Source organism: Lynx canadensis, chromosome F1 (assembly GCF_007474595.2).
Source record: "Lynx canadensis isolate LIC74 chromosome F1, mLynCan4.pri.v2, whole genome shotgun sequence".
NCBI lineage: Eukaryota > Metazoa > Chordata > Mammalia > Carnivora > Felidae > Lynx > Lynx canadensis.
The window spans coordinates 51,729,191-51,751,226 of NC_044319.2; the positions used below are offsets into that span (position 1 = coordinate 51,729,191).

The following is a 22,036-nucleotide window of genomic DNA, read 5'->3' on the forward strand; positions in this document are numbered from 1 at the left end:
TCCTTCTGTTTGAGGGTTTTCAGTTAATATTTTTTCCGTATAGTCAGCAGGTTTTTATTTCTCTCAGTTTGTTATGTCTTAAAAAAGTCCTTATTTTTCCTTCATTTTTGAAAGATATTTTTACAGGAGTAGATCTCTTAAGTTGTCAGGTTTGCTTGTTTATCCTTTTGGTACTTTAAGAAGTTTCTCTGTGTTCTGACTTACACTGTTTCAAAGAGAAGTTTCAATAAGAATAAGATTTATCTTTGTAACTCTGTATATAATGTGTCTGTGTGTTCTTTGGTCCCATGCTGCTGTCCTCTGAACCTGATGACCACATTTTCCTATATTTTTTTTGGCCAAAATCTTTTCTCCCAAGATAGGGAACACAAAATATTTATCTTGAGCAGGGCTTGAGAGCCTTGGGATCACAGTCCCTCTATACAATGACTTGGTCTGCATTCAAGGGCAGAGGTGGAAGCGTAGGTCTCTGAAGGTTGGACACTTTCTGCCCTTCTTCATCATCTGAACCCTCATCCTTGCCTTGCACTTGGGCGTCCTGATCTAGCTGGGATGGACACTACTCTACCTTGTAGTGTTTCTTAACCTTCTCATCAGACTCTGCCCCTATCTTGACCGCCCCACCCTCCCCAAACTTTTCCCAGTGCTCCTGAATGAGTTTTTGGGCCCCCAGATTCTCCAAGGTGGTGAAGGGAGAAAAGTTCAAGTCCATTGTTTCTGCCAATTCCACCACTAACTGATCTGATGATTTACAAATGTACATTTGCTCCTTCTCCTCTTCTTTTTCTCATCTTGGAACTTGGCTTGCTCCATTCAGTAACATACCTGGTCCAAATCTTCTCTTTTTGAGATTATTTTATTTTATTTTATTTTATTTTATTTTATTTTAGGGAGAGAGAGAGAGAGAGAGTGTGTGTGTGTGTGTGTGTGTGTGTGTGTGTGTGTGTGTGTGTGAGCAGGGAAGAGGGGCAGGGGAAGAGGGGCAGAGGGAGACACACAGAAAGAGAAGATGCCAAGACATTAGGATCATGACCTGAGCTGAAATCAAGAGTTGGACACTCAACCAACTGAGTCACCCAGGTGCCCTTCTTTTTTGAGCTTTGCAAATAAGCCTTTGGGTGGAATTAAGACCTTGGTATAATGTTCCACCAGCATGGTGAAGTAGTGTCAAACTGGTAGCTGTGCTATTCTTTCTGTATCAGCTGCGTCAGAAACAAGTGCCCATTCCTTGCCACAGGCTGAGCCATCAGCTTCATCACATCCAGGTTGAAGGCTGAGATGCAGGTTGATTATGAGATGGAGGGCCATGCTATGATGAAGTCAAACTAGAGGGAAGGCTCTTTGGGCATGACGGTCTCCTGAATTACCTAGGGTTGAGCATTCTAGGGCAGCTGCTGTTGGGTGGCTTGCTTCTAATGCTGCCTGATAACCTTGAGGATGGAAGCTGAGGGCTCCTGAGCCTTCCCCTCCTTGCATTCACTGACCTAGTGATGGTGGTAGGCATTGTAAGGGTCACTGGGGTTTAGGAAGTTGTACTGAGGGCTATCTAATTCTGTTATATTCTAAGCTTCAAATTCAGGTCTGTTTCTGGCCACAAATTTGTCAGTGCTATCAATGATATCCCTGATCTTTGTAGAAGAGGGTAAATAATCCCCACCACCGGTTTGGAAGGGTAAGAATTCTCTTTTGAAGATGATTCTTCTGTGTGTACTCTGGGCATGGTGGCTGTTGGTAGTGATGAGGACACTCCTCTGCCTGGGTCCGGTCTTCTTGACTAGAACAGTCAGTACTGCCTAGGGGTTCATGAGTGGTGTTGCCTTCCTCAAGACAGGCTCCCTGCACCATTGGAGGATGGCTAGTATATGTTAAGTGTGTGTATGTGTGTGTGTGTGACTCCCTTTAAGAGTTTCTCTGTGCCACTGGTTTTAGGCTATTTGATTACATTGTGACTTAATGTAGTTTTCTTTATGTTTCTTATTTTTTGTTGTTTTTAGCTTATTTGTAAGTTTATCAGTTCATAAAATTTTTATTTTTTAAGACATATTTATTTAAATATCATTTTTACCCCCATTTCTTTCTTCTTCTTAAGAAACTCCAATTTGATTTGGCCTACATGAGATTGCTTTATTTTGTGGCTCAACTCACTGATGCTATGTTTATTTATTTTTCTTCCTATTTCATTTTAGTTTCTATTTCCATGTTTTAAAATTATTTTTCTCCTATAATGTATAATCTGTTGTTAATCCCATGTAGTATATTTTTAAGACTTCAGCATATATCTCTTAAAAATGAGATTTCTTACATAAATTAAAATAACATAATTTGAAAAAAAATTGACAATAGCTTGATGAAATTTTCTAGTATCCAGTCCACACTAAAATTTCACCAGTTCTTTTCAGAACGTCTCCTAAAGTCATCTTTCTTTTGACAAGAATGTAAGTAGGGTTTACATATTACAATTGGTTTGTGTGTGTGTGTATGTGTGTGTGTGTGTTTTAATTTTAGATATTGTAGTTTTTTTAGGGGATATTTATTTACTTATAATTAAATTTTCATTTTAATTCCAGTATAAACATACAATGTTCTATTACTTTCAGGTATATAATATAGTGATTTAATAATTCTATAGATAATTACTCAGTGCTCATCATAAGTGTACTCGTAATTCCCTTCACCTATTTCACCCATCCCCCCACTAACCTCCCTTCTGATATGCTAGATATTGTAGTTTTTATGTACAGAGTTTTCATATGGGATTCCTTTACTACTCCACATTCCTTCTAACATTCTCAATATTTCCTATATCTTCTTGATATGAAATGCATACTTTAATAACAATTGAAATATACTTTTAATAATCACTGTAATATTCTTGCTTACTAATCCTATCATCTAGGTCATTTCTAGGCCAGATTTGACTGATTTGCTTTTCTCCCCATATGGGTCATATCTTTATAGTTCTTGTATATAGATAATAATTACTCCTAAACTCCTATTCCAGAAAAAGGCCACAGGTGCAACACAATTTCAAACACCAGAGGCATAATGACACTTAAAATACTCCAAATTCTTTTTTATGCGACACGTATAATATTGAAATTTAATGGTTATAATCTTTGAACATAAAATTATAACCTAAACTAACTTAAATAGCCATATATCCTAGATATATATTAGTTAACAGAGTAAAAGCATATAAAATTATGCATCTTCACCAAGTGTCATTAATTCTAGAAACTTAAAGATGATTCAATATTAGGAAGTTAATGAATATGACTACCATACTGATAAGGCTGAGAGAGAAAATCACATGATTAACCTCATTAATGTCGTCAATAACTCAAAGTTAAACACACTTTTGTGTTCTTACTTACACGGTTTCCCCCCACTCACTCTCTTTCAAAACCAAATAAATAAACTTTAAAAAAGTCAGTTTTAGGGATTTAATTACATGAAATGCTCAACCTTTATTTAGGAAAATAGATTTAATTTAGTTAAAACAGTAAAGAATACTGTTTAATTCTTGGTATATTTGTATTTAAAACTTACTTAGCATGATGTGGTATTCTCATCTTTGTTCTACTTTTCCAAGGTAAGAAAAGTCATATCAGTATTATGAAGGAAACAAATATCTGCTCTATGGTTTGTCATACAAATTTGAATTTTAAACAACAGTAAACAGGAGCACCTGGGTGGCTCAGTCAGTTAAGCATCCGACTTCGGCTCAGGTCATGATCACACAGTTTGTGAGTTCAAGCCCCACATCGGGCTCTGTGCTGACATCTCAGAGCCTGGAGCCTGCTTTGGATTCGATGTGTCCCTCGCTCTCTGTCCCTCCCCGACTTGTGCTCTGTCTCTCTCTCAAAAATAAATAAGCATTAAAAAAAAAAATAAACAACAGTAAACAGACTTGATTGTTAATGCATGTCATTTAAAAAAATTTACTACTGCCTATCAAGCAAAACATGAAATAAAAATATAAAGAAAAATTGGGTATCAATCCATCAATTCTATGAAATACTAATTATTTCAGATCTTTTTCATTAAGAAGCAAACATTATGGAAAAACTGAAGCCCCAATATTCCATTTGCCAACATATTTCCTGGAGTGCCTGGGTGGCTCAGTCAGTTAGGTGTCCAACTCTTGGTTTCAGCTTAGGTCATAAGCTGGTTTCCTGAGTTCAAGTCCCACATTGGGTTCTGTGCTGGCAGTGCAGAACCTGCTTGGGATTCTGCCTTTTTCTCTCTCTCAGCCCCTTCCCAAGTCACGCTGTCTCTCTCTCTCACTCAAAATAAATAACTAAGCTTAAAACATAAAAAAATAAATAACATTTCCTTTTATTTTTTTTTAATTTTAATTTTATTACTTATTTTAAATTTTTAATTTTTGTTTTAGAGAGTGTGTGTTTGAGTAGTAGAGAGGGGCACAGAGGGAGAGGGAGGGAGCGAATTCTAAGTAGGCTTCATGCTTAGCACAGAGATGAATGAGGGGCTCAATCCCACCATCATGGGATCGTGACCTGAGCTGAAACCAAGAGTCCAACGTTCAACCAACTGGGCCAGCCAGGAGCCTCTCAACATATTTCCTAAAACTTTTCCAAGAGGAAAGAATTCTAAATTTGGTGTTTATGATCCTTACTTATTTAATACTTTAACTACATTTGAATGTCCTCTTAAACCACATTTAATATTGCTTCACGCATTTTTGAAATATATGTTAATTGAGAAAACCACTGCCTGTGTGATGCACATGATGATGCAGGGTTTACTGGATATGTACAAAATTGAGAAAACAAGTATTTTTTCCTCAACTATCATGTTTTTATGTTTACATATTTTTTTAATGTTTTTATTTATTTGAGAGAAAGGGGGAGCAGAGGAAGAGGAGAGAGAGAATTCTGAGCAGGCTCTGTTCTGTCAACACAAAGCCTTATCAGAGTTCAGACCCATAAACCATGAGATGGTGACCTGAACCAAAATCGAATTGGACATTAGAACAACTGAGCCATCTAGGCACACCTTATATGTTTATATTTTTAACTTTCATATATCTTTACTAAAATCTTCCCTATTTTGTTTAATGTAGCATATACTTTATTAAACTCTTCATTTCCATTACTAGTTGATACATTTGTATTATCTTATTCTATTCATTATATAAACCACAGCAATATCCAGAAAATTAGAAATGAAAGTTTTACCCTTTTTGCAAGGTTGCTAGACTTGTCATAAAGTGTGTTAAGTATATAAAACCTTCCTTTGTTGGTGTCACTCATGCACCCATTTTCAAAAGTTAAAAAAAGTCCCACATTCCATCTCATTGAATACTATAGAACACATAATGCCACTGACATAGAAAATAAATTCTTATATAAGTAGTAGCCAAGAGCAATGAAAGAGATAACACACATAAATCAGTATTTTATATTTTTCCTCATATTCTCTATCTGTGCTTCTATGAACTACAGTATTAATCATAGGGCTTATTAGTGTTAAGTCCTTGTTATTTTTAATTTTTTGAATGAACATGTGTGATTATTACAGTAAATGCAACCAAATTAACATTAAAATCATCTATTTGAAGAAAAAAACCCTGCAATTCCAATCATTTCTCTATGAATGTAGTTTCACTCTATTATGGACAAAAAAATACAGTTTGTGCTTGGGTTGTATTCCCTTGGGGCAATTACAGTTACATAGTTTTGATCAGTGGACCAATACAAAAAATAATACAATTCATATGTTTTAGATTTATCTGATATATTGAGTATTCACACAAATGCTAACAGATGATCAAATAACATGATTAAATATGTAAACATATCTATGTATTCTGAACAGGTTTCTAACAGGAATAGCTTTATATATATGTTTCCTTAATAATTTCCTCATCCTTTTTCATCTACCCAACATTCACTCATGCTTTAATCTCCACTACCATAGTATATCATGAGAGTAATGGTAAAGGTTTCCTAGTGCCAGACATCTAGTCAGAGTCTCCAAAAACAGGTGTTTGGAAATGTGCCAGTTTGTAATGGAGTTAATAATATAAAACAATAAAGTGGGGTTCTCACAAAATTAATGACTTCAATTAAAAGGAGGAACTCTTTCTCATAGGTACTGAGCATATGACCTTTGCATTTTTATTATGCTGTTTTTCTTTCAATGTAGTAAATATTAATGGTAATAGATATTTACAATATGCTTTTACTTGAGAAATTTGGAAGAGAATTATTGTATTTTTATTTTACAATGTAGTGTTTTGGGTAAAAGATTAAATGTAATAAAACAGTAACAGAAAAATAATGTTGTTTTAACTGGTAATAAACAGCCTGCATCACTGAATCATTACAAGGAGACTTAGTCATAGTATCTTCATGTTTCACAGTGCACTTTACCTGAGTGTGAAATATCCACTGTCACAGTAAACCACTGGGAATTATATTTTTACTATTTTGTAACCCAATATATGTTTTCTTTTTTCTTCTTCTTTTTTTTAATGCAGGCATATAACTTTATATTAGTTTTAGGTGTACAACATAATGATTCAATATTTATATATATTGTGAAATGATGACCACAATAGCCTAGTTAACATTTGTCATACTTGTACCTTTTTTTCTTGTGATGATAAATTTTAAGATCTACTTTCTTAATAAATGCTATATATTTTTTTTCATTTTATATTTAATGGTGCTTCCTGAGCCAACTATTTTTCAAATGAAAGATATTTTAAAAATAACTCAGGGGAAGCATGTTTTCAAATCAGAGGGGGCATAGTTTTTTTTGTGTGAAAATATGTTTTGTAATATATTCAAAATTTTCCATCAACACACTTAGATTTTCCTTTTATTTCTTTCCACACTGTTTCTCAATATATAGCTGTTGGATCTACCTATTCAGAAATGAAAAGTGACCAAAGGAACCAACTAAGGATTTATGAGTAGATTTACCAAAATATGGATAAAAGAGGATTTTATAAAAAAGCATATATAAAATAAACCACAGAAAATAACTAATCTAGGAATACACATAGAATTTTAGATATATTTCTTTAAGACCTCAAAGCAATTAGACTTTGATATTAAAAAATATACATCTAATAAAGTAAATAATAAATTAACAGGAGGAAATAAAATGTGAGTTAACTATTAACAAAATAATATAAGAAAAAGATACTCATAAACTGTGTATTACATGCACTCAAATGCACAAACATCTGAATAGAGAAATAGTATAAGCGAAAGGCATCTAAATAACATGTGAAAATAAATGGAAATAGCAGACACAAATAGCAATAGAAAAGCACTGGTGAAAATGGATAAAGAACAAATAGGATGCAATATAGGTATGTAAAGGAGAAGAAAACAGAACAAGTAAAGTTCTTCATATGAAAATAAATATTCATGTATAAAAAGGAAATCTGAACATCTATATTGAAAGGTAACTTAAAAGGCACCTGAGTGGCTCGGTTGGTTGAATGTCTGACTTCGGCCCAAGTCATCATCTCGTGGTCAATGGGTTCCAGCCCCACATGGGGCTCTGTGCTGGCAGCTCAGAGCTTGGAGCCTGCTTCAGATTCTGTGTCTCCCTCTCTCTCTGCCCCTTGCCCGTTCATGCTCTGTCTCTGTCTCAAAAATAAATGACGTTTAAGAAAAAAAGAAAGGTAACGTAATACCTTATGGAAAAATGATGTAAATTGATAAACAAAAAAGCCATATCCTAATAAAAATACCAAACTTCAAGATCCAATTGTTAGGATGTTCTTAGAACCACAGTAGAGGGGACGGCCATCTTGCCAGCACAACCCAAGGAAAAGCCCCTAGTAGCTGCCAGAATGAATTGGAGGTCAACCAATCACCCAGCGACAGCACGACCCCCCGGACTGGAAAAAGGCCCACCCGGACCTAAACCCGGAACCGCTGCAGCTTAAAAACCCCACCCCACCACACCTGGATGCGACTTCCCTGACTCCTCTCTCTCTCTCCCTGAGTCATGGAACCTTGCCCGAGACCTTAGTTTCCAAATACAGCCTTTGACTGCTAAAATTTATTAGCCTCTGACTCCTATCTTTACCCTGCCTTACGACTGACCCTAACACTAAACATAATGGGTAATTAAGGGAAAAGAGAAATCACATATTACAATACCCTGAAGAAAATAGTAACCCAAGACATTTGAACTTATTTTTTCTTTAAAATATAAACACAGATGAACAACAGAGAATTTTTGTGGCTGTGAAGTCATTCTGTAGGGTATCATAATGATGGATATATGTCACTATACGTTTATCCAAATCCACGGAATGTACATCAAAAGTGAACACTAATGTAAACTATGGACTTAGGTGACTGTGATGTGTCAATGTAGGTTTATCAATTTTGACAAATGTAACATCTATCAGTGTTGATAGATGAGGGTGGCTATGAATGTGACAGTGGGCAGCAGTTTATGGGAGAACTCAGTCTTCCTCTCAATTTGCTGTGAACCTGAAACTGCTTTTTAAAAATAACCTCAGAAACAAATTAAAAAAAAATACTGGCCAACATAGCCTGAATATTTCCTTAAGTTTAAGTAAACTTGAGGCAGATCTCTTCCTGCCTCTAGGCACATGAGCTCCCTCCTATTCTGGCCTTCACAGAATCCAAATAGCTTAACCAAAGAGGTCCCTCCACTCTCCTTTCTTGGAGCATTTGCTTTTAAATCACTTCTAATTGCAAATTCTTCCCCTGCCTCTTTGAGATGTAAATCTTTTTCAAATGTCTTTGAGCAGCTTTATAACCCAGGACTGACTTTCGTAGCTAGCTACCCCATCTCCTAGTCTCTGTGGGGAATTGGAGCCTAGCCTTAGTGAGCATCTTATTCAGAGTCCTAAAGCTACCTCCTGTCATGAAGAGAGGAGAAAGTTTACATTTCCTATGGGTAAGTCCAAAGACCAAACACAGATGGCCTAGGATTCCCCCAACTCTGCTCTTAAAACTCCCTTGGCCCCTCTTTTTAAAAACAGTTAGACTTATGTTCTCTCTTCGCTGTTGCAAGAGCCTCCAATAAAATCTCCGTTACCCATTTACTGTATCTGGTGCAATTTTTGCTTTAACAATACTTAGTGTCATTTTTATTTTATGAAATGACAGTTTCAAGAACTGCAGGGTGCAAAATACAAATGAATATTATTGATTAGAAATAAACTGTATTAGAATAGTCATCTCTCATTTTCTTCAAAATACCCTTAAATATGGATCCATACAAGTTTTAATTCTAAAACTAGATATAATAGCTTAAAAAGGTTGGACTAACAAAAATTCGTTACTTCACTGTGACTGAAGGATAGCAATTGTGTTCATTTTAATACTTCTGATTTAATGTGCAATCATCAGAATTTGCCCTGCATATAAAGGAAATTTCTCAGACTAAAAATCAATAATAGCAGTTTTGAAAATCATTTTCTATTGATGAGATTCCGCTTCTAGAATAAGACTTAGCCCACAATTTGAAACTTTATCGTAACATGAAAACAGTTCACAATTACTGTAATTTTGAATTTAACTCACATTCAAATTGAAATGGGTGGAAAAATAAAACCCTGTATGAAACTGTTTTCACTGTATGTGTTTTGAAGCATCTTTTAAAATGTAAAATCAACATTGCTATTCTAGTCACAGCAAAGTACTTTCCCAAATGTCATATTAAACTCATTACTGGGAGAATGACAAGGCTTTCTAATGTGATTGTCATTTTCTCATAATAAAGGCAAAAACTGCCAGTGCTTCTGAACTTAAAATAAGATGTGATTGGAGCTGGATGAATTAGCTCTGATGAATATGTATATCAAATGGTAGTATTTAAAAAAAATATATATATATGCTTTGTTTCCATTAAAACCTGTATTTAGCCGACTAAATTTTTACTTAGAATATCCTCATTATCAACTTTCTTGACATCAAAGTTGCTTCAGAGTTACATTTTTAAGAAACAGTTGACACAATATTTGTTACACATTGAACATATTTTGGCTGCTTTTTTTCAAGTCTTTGTTATTTACTTTTATCATATTCATACTCTTCATCACTTCGCTTCGCAGTTCCTTGGCTTGCTTTTAGAACACTATAATGTATTTTTCTCTTTGCTTTAATATTATGGTTGTTAGGAAAAGAACATTGATAGATATTCCATGAAACATTTTAGCTATATAAAACATAATTCTAATTTTTTTAAGTTTGTTTATTGAGAGAGAGAAAGGGGGAGAGAGAGAGAGAGAGCGAGAGAGAGAGAGAGAGAGGGAGAGAGAGAGAGAGAGAACGCAAGCACATGTGCTCATGAGTGGGAGAGGGGCAGCTCCATCACATCAATACAGAGCCTGGTGAGCTCCGTCTCACCAACCCTGAGATCATGGCCTGAGCCAAAATAAAGAATCTGACCCTTACCCAACTGAGCCACCCAGGTGCCCCAGAATTTCCACTGTTTAAAGTCAATTATAATAGACCCTTTATAATAGACATTTGCTATTATCTCTCGTCTAAATCCACAACTGTTATGCTTATAATAGAATTACAATTTTCTTATCTTAACAGATTACATTATTGACTTGTGTGAATAATTTTAGGCAAATGATACAAACAATTTTGAGTAGGGAGAACGTTTTTTTAAAATAGGATAATTTTAGTCTAGAAGATTAGGTTTTGAAAGATACATCTTTGCATGTAATTTTAATTTCTCTTCAACAATTATTGAATGAATACCTAACATTTTTTCTTCCTTATACCTCACTCTTTTTTGAAATTACTCTATTTTTTCCCCATTTTTCCTACACTTCACTGAAAATGACCTTGCTTAATAAGTGGTTAAATTGAAATGGAATTTTTCATTTTCCATTTTTTATCTTCTTTAGAACATTCCAAATATTTGACCAACCATTCTTGAAATGCTCTTTGAAGTCAATTCCTCACAGTATAGAACACAGTATTTTTTTTAACGTTTATTTGTTTTAAAAGAGAGAGAGAGAGAGAGAGAGAGAGAGAGAGAGAGAGAGAGAGACTGTGAGTGGGGGAGAGAGAGAGAGAGAGAGAGAGAGAGAGAGAGAGAGAGAATGAGAATCCCAAGCAGGCTCCATGCTGTCAGTGCAGAGCCAGACATAGGGCTCAATCTGATGAACTGTGAGATCATGACCTCAGCCAAAATCAAGAGCCAGATGCTTAACCGACTGAGCCATCCAGGTGCCCCAGCACACATTTATTTCTGATACTTTACTAGTTTAAGCTAAACTATATCCTTTGCCGAGCCAAAAATCTTCTACTAGAAATGAATGTCAAAGTTCCTTAGGGTGTGGTGTTAGGGCATTTTCTACTCTTACTCTTCACTCTCTCCCTTGTCCACTTGTTCCCAAGCATATTCAACATCAGAATCACCTAGGACAAATTGAAAACCTGCACATTTTTGAGACACCTCCTCATAAATTTACTACTAAAATAACAAACAATGTAGACTCTTTCCATAGCTCTTGGAGTGGATGTTGAAGATGGGAGTCCCACCAAAGCAATAGAATATCTAGGTTCTAACTTTTAAACTTGCAGGAATGAATGAGGAAAGAAATCACGCACAGAATTTTACCTGACCCGTGATCAAGACAAATTTGAACTTCAAACTTCTACCAAGTCTTGGTGTCATAATGTTAACTGTTAAGAATTTACAGTTTTCTTCACTGAAAAGATACTCTACTGAATCTGGTTATTGTACACACACACACACACATGTATTGTGCTAGAGAAAGAACTGCAATAGTGTCATTATGCTGAGTTGTATCTATTCTGCATGAAAGGTCATGTTTATATTTGTTGCATTTAGAAAAACACATTATCCGTAATAAGGATTGCTTATATATTTTTCTGAGGTTTGTACTATTTATATTTGCAGATGTTTCTGTCTCTGTATGAGTGCATTGTGATAAGAATCACACACATTTGTGATCAAGTGATTAGAAGGTTTTTGTTTTTTTTTTTTCATCTCACCTTGGACCAGGGTCTGGTGTGTAATGAACAAGTAAAACATCTGTGTTAGAAAAATCACCTTGAAGAAGATATTCATATTATTGTTAACCATGGAGGGCATTAATGGAAGAGAAATCTACTTTGATTTAGAGAATGCAAACTCAATTCAACAAATATAAAATATTCCTGTGGTCAGAACATTCTCATTATCACACTACCAGCTACTTGGTATGGGCTCCTTAGTCACTTGATCTATGTGAGCTAAATATCATTTTCTGGTCTCTGTCATCTCATCATCTTAACAAGCAGGGGGAGAGCTTCATCTTTAATATCTTTTCCCAGCATTCCTATTTTTCAGATAATGACACTTGAACCATTTTTCAATTATTGTGGCCATTACTACATCAGTAAATTTCTCAACAATTTAATGAAGGCTATTATGGGACCTCCAGGGATGACATGATTAGGTGGTGGATGGGCAGGCCACTTATAATGACTCTACACCACCATTACTATTTCCTTGATATTTGGATTTTTGATCTATGATATTACAAGGAATTTCTAATTACTCACTTTTAAAATAATGTCCATCATCAGGTCCCAGTGGCTGAAGCTAGCACATTGGGCTAAAACTAATTGGTGTGTACATTCACATTAATAGATTCAGTCTGATAGAAAATGATGCTGTTTCTTCTTTTTTTGACAATCATACAAATGAGTTTATGCATACGCTTCGGTAAGTCCAGCTTCTGTTTTTTATCCGAGATATTTACAATTAGAAACAAGGACACAAGGGTCAAAGAGAAAGTAAAAGCATAGATGCTACAGAAGTGTCCCATGCTTGAGGAGACAAAATTGACAATGAAGCTCTACCAAGACAGTACAGACATGAGGGATCAAATTTAAGGAGAAAAGGGAACTGTAGGGAACTAAGCCTCACAATGTGAGACATTTCTCCCAGTGAACTTACTAATCCCTAAGCTTTACAAACAAGAAATCTTGAACCCAAGCAGAACATAGTGGCTAGGGAGCTAGTCACTCTGAAGAGCTTTTTATAGTCTCATTGACCGAGGAAACAAACATGAGACTTTAAAAAATATCCACGGAGGTGTGTTCTTGGCAAATATCCTTGATTTCAATTAAAACCCCAGAAAGGCTATACATTAAGATTAAAATTAAATAGTTCAATCCTCTTCAAAAATAAATTCTCACATGAATCAATTCAATTACTGTTTAGATATAAGAAATCTGATCCTATTATAATTACCTGTGGAATAATGTTAATTCCCCTTTGCAGAAAGATACCATCAAGAACTTTTAAATTTTTTATATGCAATTCCAATCATTCTGTAAAAAGAAAATAAGCAGTGTGATAAATAGAACCAGATGACAAAATTCAAGATTTTGTCAAATAACTGATGTCAGGTAAACACAGAAAACCATTTCTTACAGTTGCAATATACTTTAGGCTTTATTCTTTTCAAAGAAATTTCTTTCAGTTTTCTTATTTCATCCATACAATAGTCCTGTGAGGTAGATGGGGCAGACAACAGAATAGATCCAGAAGTGATCAATATATGGTAGTTATCATCTATGATCTCTCAAATATTTTGTTATTAATTTCTGAGCAGAATGTTCAATAAGGGGGAAAATTACTCCCTGAAATCTGGAGTCTACATTATTCAATACAAATTTTAGAAAGGAAAAAGAAAATCATAAGATTTAAGAAATAAACAGATTAATAGTATGCAAGACAGCAGCAGATAGTAATAATGACTAAGAAAAGGGGTCTGAAAGAGGCTTCTGGCTCAGTCAGCTGAGTGTCCGACTTTGGGTCATGATCTCGCAGTTTGTGAGTTTGAGCCCCATGTTGGGCTCTGTGCTGGCAGCTTGGAGCCTGGAACCTGCTTCGGGTTCTGTGTCTCCCTTTCTCTCGGCCCATCCCTCACTAGTACTCCCTCTCTCTCTCTCTGTCAAAAATAAATAAAAACATTTAAAAAATTTAAAAAGAAAAAAAGAGAAAGGGTCAGAAAAAATATCCAGACTGATCATAAAGAGACAAAACTTACATAGAAAGTATGAAGAGATGAGTCATATGACAGACTGTTACACACACAAAAAAAGAAGTTCAGCAACCCTCCATGTAACGAGTCCCCAAATGAGAGGAGACTATGACAGAGGTAATTATTTTGAGAAAAACGTGGATTAAATACACTGTGAAAGGATGGTGTACATAGACTTGGTTCATATTAAGAACAGCATATTGAATAAATAAAAGAAAAATTAGGTGTATCAGAGGAAAAAAAACTCCTTAAAACCCAGAGGAAAAATTATGAGCAAGAGTAGAAAAAATATATTATCATTAAAGGAGCAAAGATAAAACCACAGTCAAATTATCAATAGAAATATGGAAAGCCAGAAAACAATGGATAATATCTTCAAGTACTGAATGCTAGAATTCTATTTTTAAAAAAAATATTTCAAAAAATGAAATAATTTCCATACTATTAAATTTGAATTTCACATTAACCAGCCGTTGCAAAAATAACTGGAGAGACTTCGAGATAAAAAATGGCTCTGAATGGAAAATAGCAAATGAAGAAAGGAATAAAGAATATACAAAATGTTAAATATTGTATGAATCTAAATAAATACAATGTAAGACTGTATTTATTTGGCTTTTGAAGTTTTACATGCTGATTATATTAAGACATGAAAAAGGCAAATTTCATGCATCTATTTAAATTTTGAACCTTTGAAAAAAAAAAAATTTAAAAAAAAAAAAAAAAAAAGGGGCGCCTGGGTGGCGCAGTCGGTTACGCGTCCGACTTCAGCCAGGTCACGATCTCGCGGTCCGTGAGTTCGAGCCCCGCGTCGGGCTCTGTGCTGACGGCTCAGAGCCTGGAGCCTGTTTCCGATTCTGTGTCTCCCTCTCTCTCTGCCCCTCCCCCGTTCATGCTCTGTCTCTCTCTGTCCCAAAAATAAATAAAAAACGTTGAAAAAAAAAATTTAAATTTTGAACCTTTGAAATACAATTATAATTCCTGTTTTAATAACCTCCCCTGCTAATTATAACATATGTTTCATTTCTCATTCAATTTTGATGACATCATTACTTTTATTAACATGTTTCATTTTTCCTGCTTCCTTGGATGCCTCCTCTTTTTTTTTAAACCATTTCATTTAGGAATGGTTGACAAAAAAGATAGCTGTACATATTTAGTTTGCACAACCTGATGAGTCACCATAGCCACTATGTATTCTCCACACCCCTGATGAAGATCAGTTGACGATATAAGTGTGGGTTTATTTCTGGGCTCTCCATTCTGTTCCATTGGTTTATCTGTTTGTTTTAATACCAGTACCATACTGTTTTGACTGTTGCTGCTTTGTAATGTATTTGGAAATAGGGAAGTGTGATGACCTCCCATTTTATTTTTCTTGCTCAAAATTACTTTGGCTATTCAGTATCTTTTTTTTCCCCCCATAGGTATTTTAGAATTGTTTTCTATTTTTGTAAAAAAAAAAGTCATTGGAATTTTGATAGGGATTACATAAAGCCTGTGGGTCACATCAAATAGTATCAACATTTTAACAATATTATTTCTTCCAATCCATGAACATAAGATGTTTTCCACTTATTTCTGTCTGCTTTACTTTATTTCTCCAGTGTTTTATATTTATCAAGGTGCAGATCTTTTGCCTCCTTGGCTAAGTTTATTCTTAAGTACTTTTTTTTCATGCTATTGTAAATGGGATTGCTTTTCTTAATGTTATTTTCAGATAGTTCATTATGGGTGAATAGAAATGCACTAATTTTTATGTTGATTTTATACCCTGAAACTTTACTGAATTTTTTTATTAGTTCTAAAAGTTTGTGTGTGTGAAGTTATTAGGGTTTTCTACATATAAGAATCTGTCATCTGCAAACAGAAATTTCACTTCTTTTCCATTTTGGATGCCTTTTTCTTTCCTTGCCTAGTTGTTATGGCTAGAACTTCCAGTAATATGTTGAAAAGAAAAAGCAAAGTTGGGCATAAGAACAACCTAAGCCCAAAATTAGCAGAATGGAAATGATAAAGATTCGAACAGAAATTTATGATATACAGAATAGAAAAATTATGGGAAAATTTGAAAAAACTAATTTTTTGAAAAGATAAGCAAAATCTACAACCCCCTAACTATACCAAGAACAAAAAAAAGAGAAGACTCAAATAGACAAAATAAAAAATAAAGACAGAGGAATGCCACAGGGGAAAAAGAGTCGTAACAAACTATTACAAAAAAAATTATATGCTAACAAATTGGATATCCTAGAAGAAATGAGCAATTTCTTAGGAACATAGAACCTGCCAAAACTGAATCAAGAAGAGGGGTACCTGGGTGGCTAAGCTGGTTAAGTCTCCAACTCTAGAGTTCTGCTCAAGTCATGATGTCATGGTTTATGAGATTGAGCCTTGCATTGAGCTCTGCACTGACAGCCCAGAGCCTGCTGTCACTCTCTCCCCCCTCCCCGCCCTCTCTGCCCTTTCAATTCTCATGCTCTTTCTCTTTCTCAAAATAAATATTTAAAAAATTAAAACAATAAAACTGAATCAAGAAGAAATAGAAAGCTTGAACAGACCAATAATAAAGAGACTGAATCACTAATCACAAACCTTTCACAAAGAAAGCCTGCAACAGGTGAATTTTACCATATTAAAAATAAATAAATAAGTCCTAGCAACACTTCTGAAACTATTCAAAAAAGAGAGCAAAGAACACTTCCAAACACATTTTAGGAGGCCACATCAGCTTGATACCAAATCCATGAAGCTACAAAAATTTTAAGACTCTTTTTGCAAGGTAAAATGATAAATACTTGATATAGATTGTCCCAATTCATTGTCAATACTCAGAATGCTATACTGCAGAAATTTTAGGGTATATTACTATATCCATTTCACAGGTAAAGAAGTCAGAGCTTAAAATTGTGACTTGGGCAAAATCACAATGGCGTTTAACTGACAAACTTTAGAACTCAAAATAAGGTCAGTTAATCTCCACAAACCTGAACGTTTCCACTCTGCTAATCTATGTGATAAAAAGATGTTTGTAAATATCTGATAAATGGGAAATAAACCAAAAATCAAAGCAGAGAGAGTAAGAGAATGCATAATTCAATTGATATATGTGATATGTAATGTTGGCAACTTTCTTCTAATTTACATTTCTTACATTTGGTAATCATGATAACAGGAAAAAATTAAAATTTATTATTATTATTTTGAATTATTTAAATATACCTTAGTGTGAGATCATATAAGGTATGATCTTATACATCTCTTGAAGAGATGTATAGTAGAAAAAGGCAAAATAAATATAAAACAAAATGTTGAATCCAGATAGTTGTATTTAGTATAAGCAAAGTTGAACGTGAATGGAGAGCAAGAGGTCTTGTTTTAAAAAATATCTTTACTTGATATTTCAGTATTTGAGCAGAAACCCCAAATGATCTAAGAAGGCAAGTCTTATGGATACTGGAGACCAGCAGTCTAAGCACAGGCTCCAGCACTGTGAAGGCTGGGATGGGATATCTGTGTTGTGAGGCTGAAATGATAGGATGGAGGTAAAGTTGGGTCCAAACAGACAGGAATGAATAGAAGCAGAGGAAAAGGGGGCAAAATGAAGGCAAAGAATGTTGATAAGGAAAGCAGACTTTTTACTTATTTTTTTGAGAGCAATAGGAAGCCTTTGGAAGGATTTGAGTCAGGAGTGACAGGATCTGCTATATTTAAATGAGATCATTTGGGGAATTATCTATTTGGGGCAAGCATAAAAACAGAGGAAGCATTTCCATTTAGAGGATATAGAGATAGTCCAAGTCAGAAATGAGGCTGGTTTGGGCTGAGGTGGTTGGTGCTAAGTATTTAGATTCTGCATATAAATCAAAGATAGAGACAGCTGTAATCAAAGATACATTGGATGGGATGTGTACAAAGAGACCCATAAAGAATGACTTCAAGATCTGGGACTGAGAAACTGGAAGAATTAAATTTAGAGCCAATCCACAAAACCTAGATTAAAAAAAAATAACCTCAGAACCTTTTTGCTCCCTTAGAAGGATTATCTCTGATTACTTTCATTCAGATTTCCAATTTCTCTGGAGTAAAACTAACTGAATAAGTAAACTTAGAGCTCTATAAGTTGAAATTCTACTTAGCTATTGGATGCATGAATTTTAGCCCTCCTTCATTAATGGACAAGCAGTTATGTAAAATCCTTTTTATCCTGTGAAATTTTCTTTTGGGTTAAATATTTAAAACCTCAAAGAAGTTTTTGTAAGTTTGGTTAATCAGAGGAATAAGTGAAGTGCATTTTAAAAGTGATCATCATGGCCAAAGGAGATAGCTGAAAAAAAGCTTGTGCAAGCTAAAATCCTGTCCTTGGACCGGGTTTGAAATATACTTCTTCCCTATAGTAAGAATTCTAAAGAGTTCTGCATTTGGTTAAGCTTGCTGTGACGTTTGCAATTTTAGAATTGCCAGTTATGATACGATTAAACGCTTTCATTTTCTTTTTTTTTTATTTTTTTATTTTTAAATTTTTTTTTCAACGTTTATTTATTTTTGGGACAGAGAGAGACAGAGCATGAACGGGGGAGGGGCAGAGAGAGAGGGAGACACAGAATCAGAAGCAGGCTCCAGGCTCTGAGCCATCAGCCCAGAGCCTGACGCGGGGCTCGAACTCACGGACCGCGAGATCGTGACCTGGCTGAAGTCGGACGCTTAACCGACTGCGCCACCCAGGCGCCCCAAACGCTTTCATTTTCAAGTACATTTATGAGTACGTAGAGACATTTCTGACCTGAGAATACAACGGCTTTGGTCTGTTTCTTTTCATCGGCTTATATATGGTTGATATCCTAGCAGTGACAACATAGTAGCAATTACTACAAATATTTTCTTAAACATCTGTTAACAGCTATCTTGTTTCAATTTAATATAAGTGAAACAAAAATTGTATGGTGGTGTATCTTCTATTATTGCTAGAATTCAAACACTGAAATGACTGCATATTTTGAAAATGTGCAGTTCAAAAAAAAACATAACTTGGAACCCAAATTCAAAACATAACTATGAAATTGCAGCCCAGGGAAGGCAAAATAAAGGAATTTTATATGTTGATTATCCTAAATCAATGAAAGATTGAACCTGCACATAAAAGCATAGCAAGGAAGAGGAATAATTGCTCATTTCATGTGTCTTTTAGCTTAATTTATGTTTTATTACATTTAACACTTTTGTGTCTAGTATACTGTATAAATTCTTCCTTTAATTTAGCTTAATCTTTTATCATGTTTTCTTAATTTTAATATGTTCTCTGTTTTTTGTTTACTCTTAGTATATATTAAATTTTCATTTCCTTCTGTTTTGTCAGCTGAATTTGTATACTTACTTCTATTATTTAAGTTTATTTTCTCATTTTGTATAAGCTAAGAGGAAACAAACCCATTAAGAGAATATTTTTTGTCTTTCATGATTTCCATGAAATTGTTAGTTTCCCAACAATTCTCATATTCTATAAAGTAAAACTTCAATTCCCTGTGTCTTGAGTCTAAATCTACTAAAAAAAAAAAATCTAATACACTTAAACACTAATATAATCTTCTCCCAAGATAGTGGTAATTCTGCTGGGTACTCCAACAGTACATCTAGAAGTTAGAATCTGGCTTCATTGTGGTCTATCTCTTAATCAAATACACCTGCAGATTAACTGTAAAGAGAAATAGAAGTTTGTTGGGAGGAAAATACTCCTGAAATTTCTACTATGGATTCTAACATTTTAACTGAATGAAAAAGCCTACGGTTAAGCCTCCCAAAAAGAATCGCTGAAATGGAGAATTATAAAATAATTACAAGAATAAAAAATAATAAAATAAAATAAAATAAAATAAAATAAAATAAAATAAAGTAAAATATATCAATTAGTTATAAAGATAATTCAGAACCAGGGTATGAGAATTCTTTCCCTGTTACTTTCTGATAACCATATTGTGCAATATATTCCCTTTCCATCAAAAGAGAGTTTTGAAATATTCTCTTTGTTTCTTCAATAGGGTTCTTTTTGAAAGTAAAGTTAAGGCAGAAAGTAATAGGACTCTGAATATGATGCATCCAATTTTATTCTATGAGATCAATTGATTTCGCATGACTTAATGATGGCAGTTTCTCTCTAGATCAAGTCTAGTCAAGTAAACACCTCATTTTTACATAAAAGAATAACAGAAAATATGTATTGATATGTGGGTGCAAAAGTTAAACATGAAATTTATATTCATAGGGTAAGAGGAAGCTCTTTTCAGGGAATTTGAAACATAGAATGTCTAAAATTCTCCATCAACTTTAGGCACCATCATTAAAATACACTGTCAGACTTTTGTACAAGTTCATAAATGGTACTATTTTCATTCATTTAAATCCAGTATCATTTGATAAAAGATGAAGGTTTGCTATGGCTTCTGCCATGCCTAGGGATTTCCACGTTTGTCTAAATGGTATGGAGTTTATGAAGTTTCCATTCTCATCATAGGTACCATTCTGACTCTGCTAGTTTTCTTCCATTTTTTAAAAATTAAAATTAAATATAATTACATTTATTTAAATTCTTATGCAAGCTAGCATTGCCCTATTGGCACAGATTACAAATGCTACTGAAGTTGAGCTATTGGCTTGCTATTGTACCACATGCCTAATTTCAATGTTATTCAGTAGTATCAACTAGAACTTGGTGTCAAAGGACCACTTTGACAACGTATAATGTGCATAATTAAAAGTTGCCCAACTCAGTGTACAAAACAGAGTTCCTGACCCTCACTCATCACAAATCTGGTCTTTGTGCAGTTTATGATGATACAATTATCTAGCTGCTAATTCCAGAAATGTTAGAGTCAACCACATTCTCCTACACCCCGTATCCAATCCATCAGGAAATCCAAATTTTGACTATCTTTGACCATCTCATAGCTGAGGATCGAATTACCACTGGGTCACTTAAGTTTTCAAGGCCTTCTAACAAATTCGAGTAGTTTATTTTTATTAGCCTAATTGATTATTACAACAATAGAATAGTAACAGTGTTCTTTTACACTCAGCATTCCGATCATGTCACTCCTCTGCTCCAAGACTCTCAACAGCTCTCCATCTTCTCACAGAAAAAACATACAAAGCCCTATGTGACCTGCTACCCCTTCTTTGACTGCATCTGGTACCATTACTCCCTTGCCCTCTTTGTTACAATCATGCTGGCTTCCATGCTGTTTTTACAGCATGCCTGGGACAGTTCTGTCTCTGGGCACTTATACCTACTCTTCTCTTCTCTTGAAATGCCTTTTCCCCAGATATCTACAAGCTTGCTTACTGCACTTTCCAGAACTCAGATCAGAAGTCAGATCTCAATGACATTTTTCATGTTTAACTTTTGGAAATGTCTCAACATGTCTTATCTTCATCTTTGATTTAATTTCTTCTTCTGCACATAAGAATTTTGTTGGTTTTATTCATTGCTATAACCCTGGTTCCTAGATCATTACCTGACACATAGTAATAAGCACTCAATATAACTTCACTAAAATACTCAATAAATGAATAAAGCTGTGTCTATGCAAGTAACAAGATCTAGACATTCTCAATAAAATCAGTACTTCTACATCTCAGCTCCAGAAAAAAAAAAAAGTTGGAGTTTGGTGGGGTTTTCAAACCACAGTTACTGCTCATACAGTGACTTCATATCTATGAATTCCTAAACTGAAAAGGTAACGGTTTCATTTACCATATGTAGTTGAATCTGGGAAGGACTTCTCAAATCTTATAATACTTTCCTGGAATACTGCAGATTAAGATTGCAAAATAAATGAACTTGATTTGTTACAGATCTTTAAAGTATAATATTTTCTTTTCTTACAAACCTGAATTTAAAAAATAATTTTATTTTTAAAAGAGTCTCCTATGAGTTAATAGCTTATAACAAATTGAGCCTGATCATTTAAGTGGTTCAAATGATTTGGTCATACA

The 22,036-nt window shown here is 34.5% G+C and overlaps 1 pseudogene; it reads right to left on the reverse strand.

Moving 5' to 3' along the window:
* Positions 1-376: 376 nt before the first annotated feature.
* LOC115504851 lies at positions 377-11,664 on the reverse strand (annotated as a pseudogene).
* Between the last annotated feature and the right edge of the window lie 10,372 nt (positions 11,665-22,036).